General features: G+C 40.2%; 1 pseudogene; it reads right to left on the bottom strand.

Annotated features, from left to right (window-relative positions):
* Window positions 1-817: 817 nt before the first annotated feature.
* The window catches only part of LOC105512718, a 42251-nt pseudogene continuing 29889 nt past the window's right edge, over window positions 818-13179 (bottom strand).

Consider the following 13179-nt stretch of genomic DNA (forward strand, 5'->3'; position numbering starts at 1 on the left):
CGCATACAGCTCTGTAGTTCCCCTGTGCCAATGCTTATCACATTGAAGGACTGTTGCTTTTTTACATGTTGGTGAATACTTTGAGAGTAAGGACTACATTGTGCCTCCGGCTCTAGAAGAGGGGATGATACCTAGAAATACTTAAAAAATATTTCTGAATGAATGAATGAATGAATGAATGAATGAATTCAGCTATTGCAAGTAGGGTTTGTTTCAGGTGCAGCTTGATGAAGGAACTCAACATCAACAGGAACTTTTTTTCATTTCTGATCTCTGCTTTTTTTGGCCATATTCTTGGACGTTTCTCTTTTTGTGCTACAGAAATGGAACCAGACCTCATATTTCTCAGTCCACTGTCTGCATAGCTGGGTGTGTGTACCCCACAGCATACAAAATATGATCCAAAGCATCTGAGCTGAGAGTGAGAAAAGCATGGTTACCCAAGGGAAATCAAGGTATAGCTATCAAGAAATGAATGGATCCTGGGTGGCAGTAACAACAGATAGCTACCATAAAAGGCAACAGTTACTTTTCTTGTGAGACCAAGAGGTACCAACAACAACTTCAAGAAGTGCAAGGATTGCATCTTGGTTATTCTTTAGGACTTGGAGTCATCCCCTGGATGTTTTTGAATAAAGGAAACCTGCCTTTGTTTCTGATGAGCTGCTCACTTTGACTTCCCAGAAACTCAGGGTAGCTGAACTGCAGGTTTAGAGGTTTCTGACAGTGGGTCACACTCGCTTTTCCAGGAGCCCTTAAAACCATAAGGAAAGGGGCACTGTGGCTGCCATAAGCAGTCTCTTAATTGGGTGTCCACTCAAAGTGCGCTGATAGAAACTCGACAACGACTTCCAATTGAAGTTAGACTTGCGAAGCTCCCAATAAATAGCCTTGTTGCTCGAAGCAACTCCTAGAGGAGAAAGGAGGATAAAGGCATAAGGAGTTAGGGGTGGTGGTGTGTGACTTGTGAAATTGAGAATCACTAAAAGCTGTAGGTGAAGGGGAAGGTCCACAGTACACAGAAATAAAAGGCAGCTCCATTGGCCAATGTTACATTTTGGAAGTCGGAGGCTAAATTGGCTCATGGTATTTAGCTGTGCATAGTGATTATTAACAAAATAATACACGTAATTCTTAACAAAATATTAGAAGCCTCAACAGCAGAAAAATAAAATCTATTTTAGAAAAACTTAAATCTTGAGAAAGGGAAAAAAATAAAGTGATAGACAAATTTTTACACAGAACAGACATGGACACGTTATCTTAATCTCACCGAGGCTTTGGGCCATTTTAATTCTTTTCCAAACAAATTACCTTAACATTTCTAAGGGACATGGATGTCTTAAATTGATAAGTAGAATGTCAAGCATCACTTCCAGTAACAGGAAAAGAAGCCACCGTCTTTAATTTTTACATCTAATTGACTTCAGTTCAGGTGTAGTCAAATGTATATTATTTCTTAACTTGACACCTTCCATTTAAGAGGTCTTATTTTATATGTGTCAGAGTCACAGGAGTGAAATTAGTAACTAGGAAGGCTAACTGTTCCAGATTCTTTTGACCTTATGGCTGGAGGGAATTTAATTGTAACCTCATAAAAAGAAAGGAATTCTGGCCACTAGGGAAGATGATTACATGGTCATTGACAATGTGAACCTGAATGGCTACATTAGCTCTTTAATTATAATGAATCAAGAAGAAACATTCAAGGTTGGAAAGGAGGCACCTGGTAGGGGATAATGACAGGTAGTTATGCAAATAGTATCAACACTTACAGAATGAAGAGGCTGGAGCTTCTTTGAGCCAGTTTGGATATTTCAGCCAAGAGAAGTGCAAAACTCACAAAAGGTTCATTGTCAGTCATTAAAACTACTTGTCAGGTGGCACACTTCTATTCAGTAAACTGCAACCTGGGGTTTTTCTTGGCTAGGAAAGTGGCTGTGTTGTCTCCCTGGAATTCTTTATGCTATTTTTTTCCTTCTTTTTTTCTTTTTTAGTCTGTGTCTTTCTATGTTGTCCAGGCTGGGCTTGAGCTTCTGAGCTCATGTGATCCTCCTGCCTCTGCATCCCAAGTAGCTGAGATCACAGGCGTACACTCTTCATGCTAATTTAGTATTAGTTCCCTTAAATGTGAATGGAGGGACAAAGGAAAATAAAATAGCTAAAATCAATAGAGTATATCGAAAGCTCCCAGTAACCAAGTTTTCTTCATATAAGTTCTCACAATTAAAAAAAAAAAATTTGTTTTGTTTTTGTTTTTTAGTCTTAGCTCTGGCTTTAAATTCTGTCATCTCAAAGCACCCAGAGCTGTTCTTAATGCACAGAACATAGTCATTAAGACTAAATAAATAATGATTGAAGGAATGGATAATTATGGGAACATGAATGTTATAAAGGAGAAATAAAAGCAACTCAAAATGGAATTAAAGGAAACGGCTTCAGTATTAGATCTCAATTTACATACCTTCTATAACACTAAAAATAGACATATTTCTTAGAATTCTTTAAAGAAAGTCTGGTGAGAACACTTGTGAGATAATCATTTTTAGTCAGAGATGACTTAATTAAGGTAAGGATATATAAACAGCTTTTACCACCCGCAGGCAAAGTACTGTTGTTTGTCAGAATAATGAAACTGGTTTCTGTTTATAGAAAACCAGACGGTCCTCATTGGAGTTCCTTCTACTAAACAATGAAAAAAAATGCCCCTGTGAAAAATACATTTTCTTAGGATGTAGAATCATTACCTTGGGTGGTATGTTTAGGGAGAGAACAGTTATTCCTCACTGCTAATGCTTCCTTCCATGTGGCTAGAACTTCTGTTAGAATCATTTCCCTCTGCCTCTCTTGTTACTTCTCTCTGGGGAAAGAGGTTTTGTTTAATATGAAAATTTGGGAGAAGACACTGATCCTCACCCTCTTCTCTACTGCCATCCTCCCCATAAGCACACATTAGTGGTTCCTCGAGGCCAGTCTTCTCAAAATGTGTCCTTAGGCCAACAGTACCAGCACCTGGAGATGTGAAAATTTGTTACATAAATGCTAAAGATGGCCTTTGTATATTGGGCCTCTTTACTCCCTCACAGGAGGCTGGGAGCAGTGAGCTCAAAAGCCCAGCAGTGCCTAACTCAATGTTTACACACCCAGTTGTTTTAAACATAGCCCAGATAAGTAGATTCTTAGCCATTTAGAGCCTTTTTGTTTTGCATACCCTGTGAAACTGCATCTGACATCTGCTAGCCATTGATAGGAGAAACCCTGCATCTATACCAAGACTCCTAGGGTCTGCTGCCCTTGGGAGCTCATTGACCCAGAGACTTTGCTGGGCTACTGAGGGCACCAATTAGTAATTGTAGTTCTCCCCTCTGATTCCCTCTCTCTCGGCAGTTCCCTTGTCCTCATTCTCTTCGGAATTGTCTCATGCTCTGAGAAACTCCCCCAGGAGCAGACTTCTCAGTGTCACCCAAATCAAGCTTGCTGTGTGTTACTGCCCTCTGACGGTCACATCATTTTCATCAGCTCCCAAACCCCTGGAACTCACTCCAGAATACCACATTTTCTGATTTTGCCTCAGATCTATCAAATCAGAAACTCTTGGGTTGGGCCCAGTAATCTGTATTTTAGTAAGCCTAGCAGATGATTCTGTTGCTTGTGGGAGTCTGAGAAAAACTGCCTCAAGTTTTATAGGGGAAGGCCCCAGTGGGGAGGCCTACAGCTCTCCAGTATATTTGCTGTGACCTGGCATGTAAGTTTCTGTATTACTTATCCAGTGCTGTGTAACAAATTGCCTCCAAAACTTGTTGGCTTAAAGCCATAAACATTTAGTATCTCAGTTTTTGTGGGTTGAGAATTTAGAAGTTTAGAGGAGTGGTTCTGCTCAGGCTTTCTCATGTGGGTGTAGTCAAGGGGGTTGGGGCTTCAGTTATCTGGGGGCTTGAAGGCTAGAAGATCTGCTTCCAAGGTGGCTCAGTCACATGGCTGCTGGCAGGAGGCCTCAGTTCCTCACCATAAGAGTGCCTCCACAGGGCTGCTTGGGTAACCTCATGACCTGGCAGCTGACTTCCCCCAGAGAGAGAGATTCATGAGAGAGCAAGACAAGTCATAATGTCTTTTGTGACCTAGCCTCAGAAGTCACATTTGTCATCTTCACAGTATCCTATTAGTCCTATGAGTCAGCCATATATAGCATGGAACAGGGTTACACAAGGACATGAATACCAGGTGGCAGGGATCATTGGGCCCTCCCTCTAAATCAGGAATGAAACATTGGCAGCCTGAGTCTCCCAAATATGTCTCAATCATCAGAGGTGGTAGTTTACTTCTTTTTATGCCCATGCCTCATTTGATGGGGGGAAAAGCCATGTTTTTTACTAACCACCTCAAAACATAACAGAAAAATTATAAATCATGGTGACCTTTTTTGAATAAACTTGATAACTAATATATATAATCTTTAAGATATATCTTTAATCTTTTATATATATATTTATATCTCCATATATCTTTAATCTTTATATATATGGATAAACTATATATCTTTTTGAATAAACTATATATCTTTACTGGGATGTCCCATAACACCTCAAGGACAAAAACTCCTGATCTACCCCACTGTGTTAGTCTACTTTGAATTGCTATAAAGGGATATCTGAGGCTGGGCAATTTATAAAGAGAAGAGGTTTATTTGGCTCACAATTCTGTAGGCTGCGCAAGAAGCATGGTAGTAGCATTTGCTCAGTTTCTGGTGAGGCCTCAGGAAGCTCACAATCAAGATGGAAAGTGCAGGATGAGCAGCCTGTCACATGGTGAGAGGGAACAAGACAGAAAAGAGGAGGTGCCAGGCTCCTTTAAACAACCAGCTCTCATGTGAATTAACAGCGAAAGCTCACTCATTACTGGGAGGAGGGCACTAAGCCATTCATGAGGGGTCCACTTCCATAACCCAAACACCTCCCACTAGGCCTATCTCTAACAGTGGAGATCGCATTTCAACATGAGATTAGGAGGAGATGAATATCCAAATCATACTACCTAGGAAACCTATTTTTTCTTTATTTCTTTTTAAAGTAAAGAGCACCACTATCCACCCAGCTGCCCAAGTCAGAAGCCTGGAAACCTGACTCCTTTGCCTCAAGTCCTGTTACTCACTGAGCCCTGCTTATTTGATCTCCTGAATGGCTCTCAGATTGGACCACTTCTCTTCTTCACCAAAGCAGTCCCTCAACAAGATTGTTGCAATGATCTCCAGCTGGTCTCCCTGCCTTCCATATGAAAAATCGTGTAGAGGCAGGACAAAGTGGAGGCAAGGAGACCAGCTGGAGATGTCATGTCAATCCAGTTGGAAAAGTCATGGAGAGGGCTAGACCAGTCTGAGAGCGATTCAGGAGGTAAAATGAACAGGACTCCCTGATTTCTCTAAAGTGATATCTTCTTTCAATTCTTTGATGGTTCTCCTTTGCCCTCAAAGTCCCAATTCTGAGAAGGCTATGTGAGACCTTCATTGCCTGGTCTGACTTACATCTCCAGCTTTCTTTTGGACGCTATCCTGAGCTAGTCAGAACTTGTTAAATCCATCATTGCCTATTTCCACTCAACACCAAACCCTTTTTATATACTTTCTCTTCCACCTGAAATGCCCTTTGCCCCACCCTGTTCACTCAAGGAGCTTTTATTTGTTCTTCAGATCTTGGTTTAGATGTTCCTTTTTTTGGAAGTGTGACCTTTTGGGACTTTCAACTTTGGATTAGAAGCCTTTCTATGATCTCCCTCAGCATGGGGTAGTTAACCAATCATAGCATTTACCAGTATTGAAATGCCAATTTACTTGACTCTCTCTACCAAACTGTACAGTGCTTGAGGCAGGGACCATGTCTTATGGACTTTTTTATGCCAAGTCCCTGCCATATGTTTGGCACTTGATATCATTTGTTGAGTGAATGAATGCTTTTATACTTATTTAATGTCTTTTGCTTATTATCTCAGTGGAGGGTTGTCTTGTTGCTTGTCATCTCATTATTTGGTTTATGTTTTGTCCTTCCCCCTTCCTACCCCCATGCCTCCTTTCCTCTTTTTACTTCATTTCTTTTCTTCATACATTCCCAAACATTTGTAGAGTTCCTGTGGTATCCCAGCGAGTGCTTTTGTAACTTCTACCACTTCACACCTTCTGTACTGGATTTCTCTACTTGCTGTTTTTAATTTTTACCATGAAAGGGGGTAATTTAATTTTAAGATTCTTCTAACTTATATCTAACCTTGTAATGAAGATAGTGGACAATGCTTGAGATGCTTGAAAAACTACGCTAAATGCTCAGGGATGCGGTCACTGGACCCATGGCGATGCACAAGTCTAACTTTATTTTCTTAAACACATAAAAATACTTGGGTGAGCATGTTTACTTGGGTTGCTTCTAGAGGAATATATTTATGAAGAAAAGGACACCCAGGTTATCTGCAGTACTTCACAGTGTGTGGGTGGATGTTAATGTGGCTGTCTCCAATCAAATCACTGGGGACTTATCTGACAGTGGTGTGCTGGTAAATTAGCTGTCTGAAAAAAAAAAAAAAAGCCCTGATGTGTAGCATTTGCCAGTTTTCATGTATAAATTCTCTCCTCCTGGCTGATTTCAGGCTACTAATATGACATCACTGAATATGGAGTTGGGAAGTGATAGGGAGAATCGGCTCATCATTGCTGTATTGGGGCATTGGTTTCCAGGAAGAAAGTCCTGGACAACTATTGTGAAGTTGTCTAGTGTTTTGTCTCCTTTTCTGAAACTTGTCCTAACCATAGCACAGTTGTCACACAGATTATTCTGACGGGAACAATCAGAATGATGGGAATAATCGGCTCAACTGAGCTGAGCAAAGTACTTTCTAGAAAACTTAAATTGGAATTGGTTTGGCTGGTTTCATGAACAGAGAAGATATAAATTGGAATTAGTACTGAGACCATTTCCTTCAAATGAGCTTAGAACAGAATAAACCCACCTGCAGTGAGAAAGAAGCAGCAACAGGAGATGGAGAGAAGGGAATGTCTGGGTTTGTACAGCTCTCAAGCAGTGCTTCCATCTATGGAGCTGTGAGACTCCCTTAGCCTCTGGGCTTAAGCTCCATGTTATTTGAAAATCAAGATCTTAATAGTACAAAGAATCTGGCTGAAAAACAACAATCAACAATACCTTTCTTTTCTAATTTATCTCCCAACCACCTATTCAGAAATTCACCTCTGAAATAATAAATCCTTGATTATAGGTTTAAGAAAAAAATGGTTCTTATAGATAAGAAAATCTCTTTCACAACAGCAACTTCTAATAGGCCAGTGTTTTTCAAAGCATCTTTCCTGGACCTTTAGGGTCCAAGAAACCCTAGAACTCTGTGATGTCTTGGTGGCTAGAAAAACAAGTACAGTGGGCAGAGGTCCAGGCTCAGTTGTAACATCACCTAAAGCAGCTCTGGGCTTATGTACTTTAGAAAGATGTTCTATTTGCAATTGTATTCATAGAGTTTTCCCTGTTGAAGCCTTAAGTAAAATTGGGAAAGGGTTGGCTCACCTTCTGTATCCTTAGTGCTCCCTTTCTGCTGCTGCTGTCCTCCTAGGCACCTGGCCTCACCCTCTCTTAGAATCTTCCTGCCACTGCTTCCTGCAGAAGCAGCTCTCAGGAAAAGGCAGGTAACTTACAGTATATGAGGATAAAACTGATAAGTCTAAAGTTGTTAACTTGATAATACTATCTGCATCTCAGTGGAGGACAATGTAAAGCCCAGGGAAGAAGCCATAGTCATTGAATTTCAACCGTAGTCCAAGAGACAGATGTGAATAAAATGGAAATATTTTCCTGCAACTTCGGAATTTTCCATGTAGACAATGAACTCCTTGGGGGCAGTCGTGAAGTTCATTTCAGAGTCAAGGGCATGAATCCTTTTCCTTACTCAAGAACTAGATATGAGATAGAGTGATTTTAGTTTTTAACTTTGGTTTCACTTAGACAAAGTACTTACTTTCCTAGTATTAGCATTTTATTTTTTAAGTTTTGTTTTTCAATAGTAAATATAAATGAATGTGCTGAGCTGGGGTATGTCCAATTACTTTTTTGAAAAACAAAACTAGTCCTTAATGATATTTAGCCAGTACTCTTCTTGGATCAAGATTTTGGATTGTTTAATAGATCTCACACTTCTCTAAGTGGGGGATGACACACCTAAGTCACAGCACTAGGGAGAAAATCAACAGGAAGATGGTCATGTGAATTTGGAAAAAAAATCCAACCTCAAAACAATACCTGTGGACATCTCTGAGCATAATCATTGATAGAAATTTGTGAAGCATGGTGCCTCAATGTGGAGGGCAGAATAAGGTGTAGAATACACTTTGGTTGAGGAGTTCTAACATGCCTGAGGCTTCAGATGGAATAAAACACATTCCTCAGAAACCTCCAGGAGAGGAGGAAGTATGGCATTTTCCACACATGTCTAAAATGTGGAAGTTACCTGGATTCCCATAGGTTTTCTTTAGAGACTGTAACCACATGTAACAGGATTTTATAATGAGCACATTCCCTTTGAATGTGTTCACTGTAACCCCTAGATTATATTATGTATAACCTAATTAACAGGATATTGAACAGATTTTCAGTTAGTATACTAAAGGCAATTACAAATTAAATACTCGACAGTTTTAGGGAAAAATAGAAAAGGTGATTTCGTTACTACATGAATATATAACATAAAATAACATGCACTCTTTGTGTCCTGTCTTTTGTTTTTTGTTTGCCATTGAATCATTTGGCTCTGACATTTTGCTATGAATCTTGTTGGCTGGTAATTGTTTTCACTCAATTGGGCCATTTATATATGAATTTCATTTTAGTAAAATTTTATCCTGATAAGTCTCTTGTTTGCCTATCTTAAATTTGTAGGCTAAATTTTGTTTAATTAATAATCGTTTTATTTTTTCACTTTTTAAGGCTTTCTTACAGATTTTTTTTTTTTTTTTTGAGACTGAGTCTGCTTTCTTGTCCAGGCTGGATTGCATTGGTGCCATCTTGATTCCCTGCAAGCTCTGTCTCCCAGGTTCATACCATTCTCTTGCCTCAGCCTCCCGAGTAGCTGGGACTACAGGTGCCCGCCACCACGCCTGGCTAATTTTTTGCATTTTTAGTAGAGATGAGGTTTCACCATGTTAGCCAGGATGGTCTCCATCTCCTGAACTCATGATGTGCCCACCTCGGCCTCCAAAAGAACTGGGATTACCCGCATGAGCCACCGTGCCCGGCCATAGATTTTCTTTTAGTTTTTTATTGTCATGTCATTTGGTGGTGTGATTTGATCTTTTTTTATGAAGTTTTTTTTTCTTTTCAATGATGGGATTTTCCATCATTCTGTTTAGATCATTTCCTGTTTCCCTGCCACTGAGTGCAATTTTGTCATACCTGTATGACTACATATTTTAGAATTTGACGCTACCTCTCATAAGATTTTGGAAGACTACAAGAGCAAAGATTGCCTAACATAAAATGTTTGTCATGGTCAGAGCTTTCTTTAATAAGGTCAATGAACACATCAATTAAGCATCTGCTACTCTTCTTCCCTATGCCAATGGGATGAAAATAGCCACCAAGATGAGCCAGAATGGGCACTTTTCTGAATATCTACTGAGTGCTGCTGGAATAGAAAACCCACATGCCATTTCCTTTACTCTTTATAATAACCTCCAATGTGAAGTAGGAACAGCCTCAGTTTACTCATGAGTGGTCTTATATGTGTATCAAGGGAACACAAATTTCCTGGTGCTGGACATTTTCTTGCATGTTTCTATATACATCTTAAAAGCTGTCATAGACTGGCACGATGGCTCATGCCTATAATCCCAGCACTTTGGGAGGCCGAGGCAGGCGGATCATCTGAGGTCGGGAGTTCGAGACCAGCCTGACCAACATGGAGAAACCCCATCTCTACTAAAAATACAAAATTAGCCAGGCATGGTGGCATATGCCTGTAATCCCAGCTACTCAGGAGGGCTGAGGCAGGAGAATAGCTTGAACCTGGGAGGCAGATGTTGTGGTGAGCTGAGATTGCACCATTGCACTCCAGCCTAGGCAACAAGAGTGAAACTCCATCTCAAGAAAAACCGAAAAACAAAAAACTGTCATAGGTGTAAGTTTTAGGCAGGCTCGCAGTACTTCTGACAGCCTGATGTTCTGGCTGCTGCACTATTTCTCAAATGATTTCTAAATATTGGTGGCACCTTTGATTTGTTCCTTTCTTTTTGTGAAGGGGGACTCGAATAAATTGAATTAAAAGGAATTTGTCATAAATGGCTGCTATTAATATTTTCCCAACTGATTTTGCCCCGTAGTAGAGATTTCTAGAACTGAATATTTAGAATCTACTGGCTTTGATTTGTTTACAGGTGGATCAATTGTTTATTCATGTAACAAATATTTATAGAGAACTGACTGTGTGAAGTTATTTGTTATTTCTAACTGTTGTCATCAAAAGAGGATGGATCCCAACTGGAAAGACTAACAGAGAGGCACATTTCTATAAAAAGAAAGAAGATATAAGGAGATGAGGTTATGGTTGAAGGTAGTAAGATAAAGATTGGGGGGTGCATGGGAGGAAATGGTCTAGATTTGTTGGCTAAAGGTTGCCAGGGACTTTTGGAGGAAGATATATATGTTTAATTTTCATGGAAACATCCAGGCTAGGTATTATTAGTCTTTTTATAGTTGAGGAAATTGAGGCTGCTCAAGGGACACAGTGACATCTCTATAAAACCCTGTGCCATTGTGGTAGGGTTTCTGGGGGTGGGGGCACAAAGGTGAATATGGGATAGAGATGTCTTCTTCTGAGCCACAATATGACATGTTCCAGGAGTATTTATATGTTTTGTATCACATACAGCATAAACCCTCGTTTGTGTCACCAAAAAATCAATAATGAAATATTGTGAATGAGAAAAGCTATTCTGTGGGGGTGTATGAATATAATTCTTGTGAATAAATTAAGTTTGGACATTTTGGATTATGCCAAAGGTCCTCAGTCTTGCATGAGGGTGGTACTGGAGGAAAAATGAAGCTTTTAGAAGTAAAATGTTTCCAGAGCTTGAACTCACATCTGCTGAGGTAGAGGCTGCTATTTGTAATGCCTGTGTTTTGTTCAGAATTTGTTAATAGAGGTTACCTACCGGTTTTCCCAGAAGTATCTCATTTATGGACTGGGCACTGTGGCTCACGCCTATAATCCAGCACTTTGGGAGGCTGATGCAGGTGGATCACCTGAGGTCAGGAGTTTAAGATCAGCTCCACAAACATGGTTGAAATCTTGTCTCTACTAAAAATACAAAAATTAGCTGGGCGTGGTGGTGCATGTCTGTAGTCCCAGCTACTCAGGAGGCTGAGGCAGGAGAATCGCTTGAACCCGGGAGACAGAGGTTGCAGTGAGCTGAGATCGTGCCATTGCACTCCAGCCTGCATGACAAGAGCAGGGAGCTCTCAAAAAGAAGAAGAAAAAAGTATCCCAATCACTCTGGTAGCTCCAAAGACACAGTGGCCACACAGGAGGTCCCAGGACAAACAGGAGCAATTGTGGAAGGAATAGACTGCTATCCTTAATTAAAAACAAAACAAAACATCGACCAACCAGTTAATGTTCTTTTGTGTTATTCATGAGAAATTCAACTGTATTTTGTAGGTGCTTTCTTTTCATGTTGAGATGTCCTACCTATCAAATAACCAATCTGCAAAGATTCATTGAACAGGAAAGAGATGACTGTAGAGTCTTGATAGTTGCATGCAGCACCGAGGCACCTTAAAAAAAAAAATGATTGAAATATGTTGTGAAATCTCATTTCCCAAGCCACACCCATAGCTTCTTGTTCCTCAAGTCTAGTTTAAAAAACCCCATTTATGTGGAATAATTGGCTTCTTTTTATTCACAGTAAGAATTATCTCACCAGCACCATTGGCATCCCCTGACTGCTTGTTAGAAATGCAGGATCTCAGGCCCCACCCAAACCTTCTGAATTAGCAGTTTAACAAGGTCCACAGGTGATTCATATGTACATTGCAGTTTGAGAAGCACTGCTCTAAGGCAATTTTAGGCTCTGAGGTAGATGAAAAAAAAACCAGGAATATCTTTGCCCTGCCTGAGCTTGCATATAATGGCAATTAGTTGAAAGCACATGAATTAGCCATTAACAAAAGGCAGTAAGAGCTCCGTGCCAAGCCAGTGGTACCCACAGAAAAGGCTGTAAGTGTTGGGAGAAAGAGCAATCACATCCAATTAGGTCTACCAGGGAAGATTTCAAGCCAGCTGCTGCCTTCTGGTATTTCAAATTCTTTTAACTTCCAGTGCGTGCCATAGACCCCTGTAGCCCTAGGGGGCAGTGTGGTATAGTAAAAGGCAGTTTGTGTCACTTTCCCAGTGTTACTCTGTGGTAGCCCTAGGATCTTGGGAAATCACTCAATCCCCACTGAACCTCAGTTTCCTGAGGAATAAAATAAAATACTCTTTCCTTATAAGATTGTTGTAAAGATTCAATGGCAAATGCATATAATGTCTAGCACACATCAGGTCCTCAATTTCTCCTTTTCCCATCTTCCCTTTTGTCTAATCCATAGTTAACCTAATTGGTAGTTACAATGAAGAAAGCTGTACTATTTATTGATGTCCAAGCATGTTCACATGGTAAAGGATATACATCTGAAAGAAGCTGTCAATGGTGGCTGGTTTGATAGATAGCTAAGTTTCCTAGTGGGTAGCACTTGCGGAAGTAGTCTAACCAAGTGCTCATGGTGGTGTATACAAATTCAGAAGATGGCTTCAACCTTTTGCTTATTTTCTTACCTTTCAAGGTAGTGTTAAGCCCAGAGCATGGCTGTGTTGCAGTGGTGAGAACCTCCATAGGCCTAGATCTAAAGCAGTGGTTCTCAAGCTTTGGTTGTATGTTGGAATTTCCTGGGAATTTATAAAAACTCCTGGTGCCTCGAATTGGTTCCAGACCACAGAATAGACTTTCAGGGGTTGGAAAGTTAGTTAAGAAAACACACCAGGTGATTTTAATGTGTTGTCAAGGTTGAAAACCATTATAACCTGTGCTTTACAGGCTTAGTACCACTATAAACCATTCATTACAGGCTTAGTACTTAAGTGTAAGCAAGTGACAGGCTTCTGCCC

Source organism: Colobus angolensis, unplaced genomic scaffold, assembly GCF_000951035.1.
Source record: "Colobus angolensis palliatus isolate OR3802 unplaced genomic scaffold, Cang.pa_1.0 Scaffold218, whole genome shotgun sequence".
Taxonomy (NCBI): Eukaryota; Metazoa; Chordata; class Mammalia; order Primates; family Cercopithecidae; genus Colobus; species Colobus angolensis.